The sequence below is a fragment of the Mesoplodon mirus genome, assembly GCF_964341445.2.
Source record: "Mesoplodon mirus genome assembly, chromosome: 9".
NCBI lineage: Eukaryota > Metazoa > Chordata > Mammalia > Artiodactyla > Ziphiidae > Mesoplodon > Mesoplodon mirus.
This window is the reverse complement of record NC_138985.1, coordinates 60,403,345-60,411,844: the sequence shown is the minus strand read 5'-3', so window position 1 is coordinate 60,411,844 and position 8,500 is coordinate 60,403,345. Positions and strand designations below refer to the sequence as shown.

The 8,500-nt window shown below is 37.1% G+C and overlaps 1 protein-coding gene and 1 pseudogene across 2 annotated transcripts in view; one reads left to right on the top strand and one right to left on the bottom strand.

Moving 5' to 3' along the window:
* Nucleotides 1-572: 572 nt before the first annotated feature.
* The window catches only part of MTERF1 (mitochondrial transcription termination factor 1), a 462,335-nt gene continuing 454,407 nt past the window's right edge, over nucleotides 573-8,500 (bottom strand). Inside the window, exon 11 of the transcript XR_014294933.1 lies at nucleotides 573-1,217. The gene's annotated coding sequence lies outside the window, so the exon portion shown is untranslated. The remainder of the gene's footprint in view (nucleotides 1,218-8,500) is intronic.
* On the top strand, nucleotides 3,310-4,303 carry LOC309810073 (cytochrome b5-like; annotated as a pseudogene). Its single transcript has one exon. The product of its transcript is annotated as a cytochrome b5-like (transcript).

The following is an 8,500-nucleotide window of genomic DNA, read 5'->3' as shown; positions in this document are numbered from 1 at the left end:
TAAATTTTGCCAACAGCAATGACTTCTCAGCAACAGAATCCCTGCAGTTGGTTAGGGATTATTTTACAATGTGACAAAAGATTGCAATACAAAATTTGTTCCAATTAACATTCTTAAAATGTTTGCCTGCTAGAGAAAGGACTTTTCTTTAAAGTACTATGGATTTTCTTTTAACATGTTTTAGTTTAAACCTCCTGTTTCAGCTTAATGGAGCTGGCCCTAAATAGAGTGGGATGGAGCCAGAAAATCTGGTATAAGACAGAAATTAGTGTGACCATACCCTTAGGTTGCAAAAATAAATCTTCAACAATGAAAACTCTGAAGTTATTTATTATTGTCCTATGTTTTATTTGAACATTTCTTCACTGATCTATAGAATTGTGTAATCAATTATTCATTCATTACTTTAATGAATATTTGTAGAATGCTCACTTTGTGCAAGGTACTATTATTATCCAGAGTCAACCTAAATAAAGAGGTAAACGGAGGCAAGCTTGAATAACCAGAAATCAAATTTATTTGGCAATAGCAGAGGAATTGCAATTCAGGAAATGCCAACTACAACAAGCTGCAGGTGAGTCTGTGGACGGGTTGGGGTGGCCTCTATCTGTGAGTGAGGAGTGCAAAGAGGGTGCATCCAGACAGAGTCCAAGTGGTAAGTTCATTCGCTTGAGCATGGGGAGAGATGATTGGCGGATCTTCCTTGGTTAGAAGAGAAGTTCTGGTTTTCTGTCAGTCAGGCATTCACAAGAAATTAGTCTCTCAATTCCTAAGTTTCATTTTCCTGAGGGCACATGCGTGAGATTCTTCTTTTTATATCCTCTGGTTCCATTTTAGATTGAAATCCTTTCACACTAGAAATATAGTGTCTACTTTGTGGCTTTCCAGAGCAGATCTTTCAGCTCTCACAAACAGGGTAAAAACTACTGAGCTGTAGTCCATTTTCCACTTTGTAAGGAAGATGAACACCTCCTGAATGAAGCTCTTCTAGTGGCCTGTGGTCCTATCGGAGCTGGACGAGAAGGAGACTTGACGTCAACCTCACCAGTGGGGTAAGTTCGCATTTCCAAAGAATTTCTTTACCATCCTGCTATCCTCTTCTTCCCAGCACCAGGGAGTCTTCAAGAAGGTGCTCTGAATAGCAAGTTTAGGGAAATAAAGTGAAGGAGGGAAGGTTCCGCTGGGGCTGTTTTTCCTGGGTGAAGAGGTGATGTTGGCTAGCCCAAGTGTGAAGTGAACAATTATGAAAGGCAAGAGTAAACAAGATGGAATAGTGAGACAGCTTCCCTAGTTTTTCAGAGGCAACATTTCATGCTACAGTTTTATTCTATTTAAAAAAATTTAATTGAGGTACAATAATTGACATATGACATTGTATTCATTTCAGGTATACAATGTTATGATTCGATACTTGCATAGACTACAAAATGATCACCACAGTAAGTCCAGTTAGCATCAGTTACCTTACATAGTTAAAAAAAATTTCTTGTGATGAGAACTTTTAAGATTTACACTCTTGGCAACTTTCAAATATGCAATAGAGTATTATTAACTACAGTCACCATGCTGTATGTTACATCGCCATGACTTATTTATTTTATAACTGGAAGTTTGTAGCTTTTGACCCCTTTCATCCATTTTACTCCCCCACCCCCAAGTCCACTACCACCGCCGGCCTCCGGCAACCACCGATCTGTTTTCTGTGTCTGAGTTCAGTTTTTTAGTTTTTTTTTAGATTCCACATATAAGTGCGACCATATGGTATTTGTCTTTCTCTGACTTATTTCACTTAGCATAATGCCCTCAAGGTCCACCCATGTTGGCACAAATGGAAAGATTTCATTCTTTTTTATGGCTGAATAACATTCCATTGTGTATATGTGTGTATATATAGTGTGTGTATAGATACATATTTTTTTCTTTAACCATTGAATTTGTCAGTGAACGCTTAGGTTGTTTCTGTATCTTAGCTATTGTAAATAATTCTGCAATGAACATGAGGGCACATATATCTTTTTGAATTAGTGTTTCTATTTTCTTTGGATAAATACCCAGAAGTAGGAGAATTGCTGGATCATATGGTAGTTCTATTTTTAATTTTGTGAGGTATCGCCATACTGTTTTCCATAGTGACTGCACTAATTTACACCCTCCCCAACAGTGCACAAGGGTTCCCTTTTCTCCACATCCTTGACAGCACATGTTATTTCTTGCCTTTTTGATAATAGCTGTTCTAACAGGCGTTAGGTGATATCTCATTGTGGTTTTGATTTGCATTTCCCTGATGAGTAGTGATGTAGATCTTTTCATGGCCAGCTGTATGTCTTTGGAAAAATGTCTATTCAGATCTTTTGCCCATTTTTCAATCTGATTGTTTTCTTGCTATTGAGTTGTATGAATTCTTCATATATTTTGGACTTTTAAATATATATATTAAATTTACAAAATGTCAAACATCGTCTTTTTCTAGTGTTTACAAAATCTACTACAAATCTAAAAATACTAATGAATATAATGAGTCTTGGGCTAATAGAGTCATTGACTTTCTCCAGTATTATGAGTGATTAAAAACTGATTTTATTAAACTAAGCAAGAAGTAAAAGGAAAGAAATGTTAAGAGCTAATATTTCCTATTGCCAACATCACACCCAGTTAAGACCCTTTGCAGTTGCTATTCCCTCTGCCTGTAGTACTTTTGCCCCAGATCATCTTTGCACAATTAGCTCCATTTAGGTCACAGTTCAAAGGGTACTTTTCAGAGAGGCCTTCCCTGACAACCTGCTAGAAAGTAGATTCATGCTCCATCATAGCACCCTTCTTTAATTTATTTGTAGCAATTAGGTTTTTCCAGAATGGATTTGTTCATTTTATTTGTTTGCTGGCTGATTTTTGTGTCTTTTCTCTCAACTAACTGGAAAGAAGGCAGAGCCCTTGTCTACTTTGTTCATTGTTACTTCCTTCGTGCTTGTCTGGCACATAATAAGAGCTCTGTGATTAGTTTTTGAACAAATATATAAGTGAATGGGCATATTTAATTGCTTTGGGTTTCTGTGGTATATTCTTCATTGGGAGTCTCAAGATGGATTCTAACATTTAGATGATGTATGCTTGGCTTATGTACTTAGCATTTTGAATGCTGAGCCAGCTACTTACTGATTGTCATTGTCCATTTAAAAACAGTAAGGGGGCCCAGGTGCGGAGCCGAGCCGCAGGGAATGTCCGGGGACAAGTTCGCGGAGACGCTGGCTGTACTCCGCCCGGCTCGGCTCCGCTGCTCCCTTTAGGGTCCAAGGCTCGCTGCGCTCCGAAATGGCCAAGGAGTCTGGCAAAGCCGTGAAGTACTACACCCTGGAAGAGATCCTGAAGCAGAACCACAGCAAGAGCACCTGGCTGATCCTGCATTACAAGGTGTACGATTTGAGCAAATTTTTGGAGGAGCGCCCTGCTGGGGAAGAAGTCTTAAGGGAACAAGCTGGAGGTGATGCTACTGAAAACTTTGAGGATGTCGGACATTCTGCGGATGCTTGAGAACTGTCCAAAACGTTTATCACTGGGGAGCTGCATCTGGATGACAGGTCAAAGATAACCAAGCCTTCGGAAACTCTTATTACTACTATGGATTCTAATTCCAGCTGGTGGACCAATTGGGTGTTCCCAGCTATCTCAACACGGGTTGTAGCCCTGATGTAGCACTTCTACACATCGGAACACTAAACACGTTCTCAGAAGCCAGTGGAAGAAAAGACTGCTTTAGTCCGGGGAGAAAGAAGCCACCGTTAACTGCTTCAACGGACAGAACGCTTCACCTGAAAATGATTTGAATACACCTGTTTTCCTTTCCTCCTACATTAGACACAAAACAAACCAAAAAGAACTATTCTTTCTACTCCTGAACTTTCAGAGTGTGCCTTTTTATTTATCAGCTTTGTTTTGATGTTCCACCACTATGTCATTTGCTTATTGTGGGCACAATCTTTTAAAACATACCACCATGTTTGGCTGTCTATTTGATATGTTATTGTCTTTAATGTTTGGAATCTGATTATTTGGCGGTCATTTAATGTGCTAATCTTTCAGATCCAAGTTGTCTGTCTGATGTGAGCAGGGACATTCTTGGATCTCTTCTTGTGCTGCTTCATCTAATTGAATAATCAGGTATAGCATGTTTCCGGTGTAGTTTTTTTTTTTTCCAAGGAAATTAAGGAAGGCCCAGAAATAATAGCTTAAAGATTTCTAGTAATTGTTCTACTTGAACAATCATATAGATGATAAAAAGAGAAAGTGGCCTGCAAGACCTAGAAAAGATACTCCATCTTTTCTTTGATTAAAAACACCAGCAACATCAACAAAAGCCTGTGAACCATGAGAGAACACTACCACTGTCCCTTCTCTCAGCTTAAACATGTCATTCTGAAGAGATTCTCAGTTATACAGTTTCTCAGGTTTTACAGACTCCTCCTTCAGAGCTGAAAACTGTTTACATGCTCCTATAAAGAAATGTTGATTCCCTAATTTGTAAAAACACATATTTGAAAGAGATTGTGGGACATTTGGAATCTGATTTTTGAAGAAATTTAGCTCTGGTGTTGGGCCATGAAGAACTCTGGTGTGGACTGATTCAGTGAACTGGTTCAGTCATCCCATATTTGTTTATTATTCTCTGTCCAGTGCTTTTTTCTTTAAATGTCAAAACTTGAGAGATGAATTTATAGACTTGAAGTACTTTGTAGTTAGCGATGATTGTCCATTGGCCTGCTAGCCGACTGATGAGCCATGGAGTTCTTCAGAAATAACTAAACACATTGGAAAGGAATTTGTTTAAATTACAGAGCATAGATTTTTATAATCAATGACATGTATCACCCTCTGCCTTTTTTGTCACTGGAAGTTAGAGTGAATGTAGGAGGGCAGTGGGGCAGCTGACTCTTATCACATGGGAAAGTACCTTGCAGAGGAATCCTTTGTTTAGATTTTAATAAACATAAGCCTGGAACCAAAAAAAAAACTTAAAAAATGAAAAAATAAAAACATTAAGGGATTTGTTACTATGATCAGGTTTGTTTTATTAAACTTTTATAGGTCAAGATTCTCACTGAATAGTGCCTGTCTCTTCAAAATATTTATAGACTTTGTATCTTCTGTCTTATAGTGTTATCACTTTATTTGGACTGATAATTTGAAATTAGAAACTTTGTTTTACATAGCTGTTTATCTTGTGTATAGTTTGGGTTTCATACATATGGACTGTGTAAATGATGAGATATATAAGTGATCATGAGACGTATGACTTAAGCCTACAGGGATATGTTACTTTTGTATCCAAATAAATGAGTTTGGGCTCAGAGTTTCAGTAAGTGACTAAAACTTAGTCTAATCTAAAATAGACAAGTTATAATTAATAATATCACTTGTAAAGCTGCTTGAATTAGGCATGTCTTGCTTCACAGTTATTATACCACTGTGATATCTCAAACAGCAGACTCTATATGCCCATATTAGCAGAAAGTTTAGTGTTCGCTGGGTTGCCCACATTGAATATTTCTAAAAACCCTGGAGGAAAACTCTTATTTCCCACAATTCTCTCTCACTGTTGCTTGTCTTCATGGCCAGACATCTTATTATAGACGAATTCTACAATCATTCCAAAACTAGATTGTCTATCCAACGTTCCTGACTCTGCTTTGCTCATGGGCCTGTCTTAATTTCCCCAACCCAGCTACTATCAAGCAGTAACATTTAAGGGACTCTACCAAGGAACTTGGGTATCACAAAATGGTCACAGTCAACTCTCTCATTAATTCCCACCTGTTCCTGCGTTGTGAAGATTGTTTATCTTTTGCTCTCCTTTCCCTGGTCCAGCAAGTGGAACTCCAAATCCCAAATCCCTCACTCAGTTTCAACTGCTATCTTTATGGAGATATCTGATAGATTGAATTATTGGACCCAATTCTTCACCACTTCTTGTATCTACACCCTCTGCCTTATAGCTTTATATTCTCTCCTACTAAAGTCCCTGCCTCTTGACTTTGACTTGGACATGTGTTTTGCTTTGGGCTGTAGGATGTTAGCAGCTGCAATGCAAAAATTAGCTTGAAAAGTATTTATGTTGGGCTTCGCCCTTGTGCCTTTGCCATCACCATGAGAAGAATGTGTCCTGAAGAGCCCAATGGGACCAAGGAGGATGAAAGACATGAGGGAAAGACCCAAATTTGCAGATCTGCAATGTGAAGCAAAACCAACCCAGGTGACTCACAGATCTGTGAAAATAAAAAGCTTTTGTTTCAGTCACTGTGTTTTGAGGTTGTTTGTTATGCACCATTATTGTGGCAAAAGCTAATTTATACAAGATGTAAGTCTTTCCATGGTAAAGTCAAATATTGACATCTTTGTGCAAAGTAGTTTGGCTACTTATGGCCCCTAGTGTCCCCATTCCAGAGTAGCGTTTTGGCTTTACTTTTGCATAATCAAAATGCATGTTAGAATTCTTTCTCAAAATAAAAAGTTTTCCTATAAAAGTGAAGAAAACCAAAAACTACTTTTAAATGGCCACTTTTCCATCTCTGAAAAAAAAATTAAAAGCCTTGCTGAACTCTATGCTCCAGATGAAAACCCAGATTTGTCAAAAAGGTTCAGAGAAGAAGTGGTATTGGTGATGATTCTGAAAGACTGGATAGGATTTGAGTTGACAGACAAGAGATGGGAATATATTTTAAGTAAGGAGTGAAATGAACAAAATGTGGTGACTAGAAAGCATGAAACTCATTCAGAACCATTTAAAACATAATTTACTTTACAAACATTTATAAATATAATTTTTAAAAAACCTTAAATTGTAAAAAATGAAGGTAATCTATTATTGAACTCAAAGACCAATCAATACTAATAGAACTTCTTCAGGGTATTGAAGAAAGTACAAGTACAGTGAAGATTTGCCAAAAAAAAAAAAAAAAAAAAAAAGAGCTATTTTCATTAGTATGTTGAAGACGTTAAGTAGACACATTCCAATGACAATTCTATTACTACTTTAATCCTATTGTCCCCAGTTCTCCTAGAAATTCCATTGAGATTTGCTTTGATTTATATCAGCATTCTGTATGTCATTATTTCTTGTTTCTCAGACTTAGCTTGAAGCATATTTGAATCACATGGATTCAATATATTCCATCTACCATTTGTCTTTAGGCCCTAGTACCTTGGTCTGCATGTAGCAGGTGCTCAAAATAGTTTCTGTTATTATTTTTAATTAATACTTATATTATTAGCAATAGCTAATCACATTGATTCATCATCTCAGTTGCTCTGTGAGGTGGGTACCAAATTTAAGTCAATATTTTTGGTTGAAGAAACTGAGTCATAAAGAGATTAAATGATTAAGAGATGAAGTACCAAGTCACACTGGGAGTAAGTGGCAACACCATGACTCAAGTTCAGATCTGCCTAACACCAACACCAAGCTATTTTGAGTTGAACTGATGCACATGGTTTGAAAGACCATATGGAAACTACTGTATACAAGCCATGGCCAAATATCATTGCAATACAAAGAGATGTGTTATACATTATATAAATGTATGTTTGTGAATGTATATATACAGGGTGATTTGCCTTTCTCACTTCTTGATGATAAAATTTGAAGAATGATTGTTTCTGTGACACATGAATTGCAAATGTATTTTTTTCATTTTGCAGACCCTGGAATGCTCATTTACCTCTCTTCAGCTTGGGAGTTACAACGCGTTCACAGCTAGCAAGAGCGAGCTACTGCTGCCTTAGACTCAGTGCTTAAAGAATCTCATAAAAAATTGAAATTCCTACCTTTATTCAAGCTTGTCAGGAAATCTCCCTATAGCCCTTTGTATTTGAAAATGCATTATAGTCTTTTTAAAGCACGTGGGAAACGGTTTTACATTTTTTCAGTTGCACATAAAATCCTTTTATGAGCTGCCAAATGAAAACTGAGAAAGCTCAGTGAATGGGGATGCCTCCTTCAAAATCTCCTATGTGAATTGAAGGTGCCATGTTCTCTGCTTACATGGCTAATGTGGTTACTTTATCTCTTCATTTCACCCCTAACTAGAAATTAGGAATTCTTTAAGACATACCCATTAGTTAAAGTGAGACATAACCAGTGCTTACTAGCAGAAAGGAGACAATGAATATCCCTCCAAAAGCTACTCTCACACAGGAAGGGTTAAGAACTAAAATGGAGCTGTACTGGAGCCAAGGTTTTTTATGCTATTAAAATTAGTCTGGTATTAATCTAAATTAGACGATTTTAAGTTAAGATGTTTATTGTAATCCCCAGGACAACCTCTAAGAAACTAACTCCAAAAATACAGTAAAATAGACAACAATCGCACACTAAAAAATAACTGTTTAACACAAAAGAAAGCAGTGACAGATCAACCAAGGAATAAAAAAGATAAGACATAGAAAACAAATAGAAAATGGCAGCTCTAAGTCCTACCTTGTCAGTAATTACATTAAATACAAATGGATT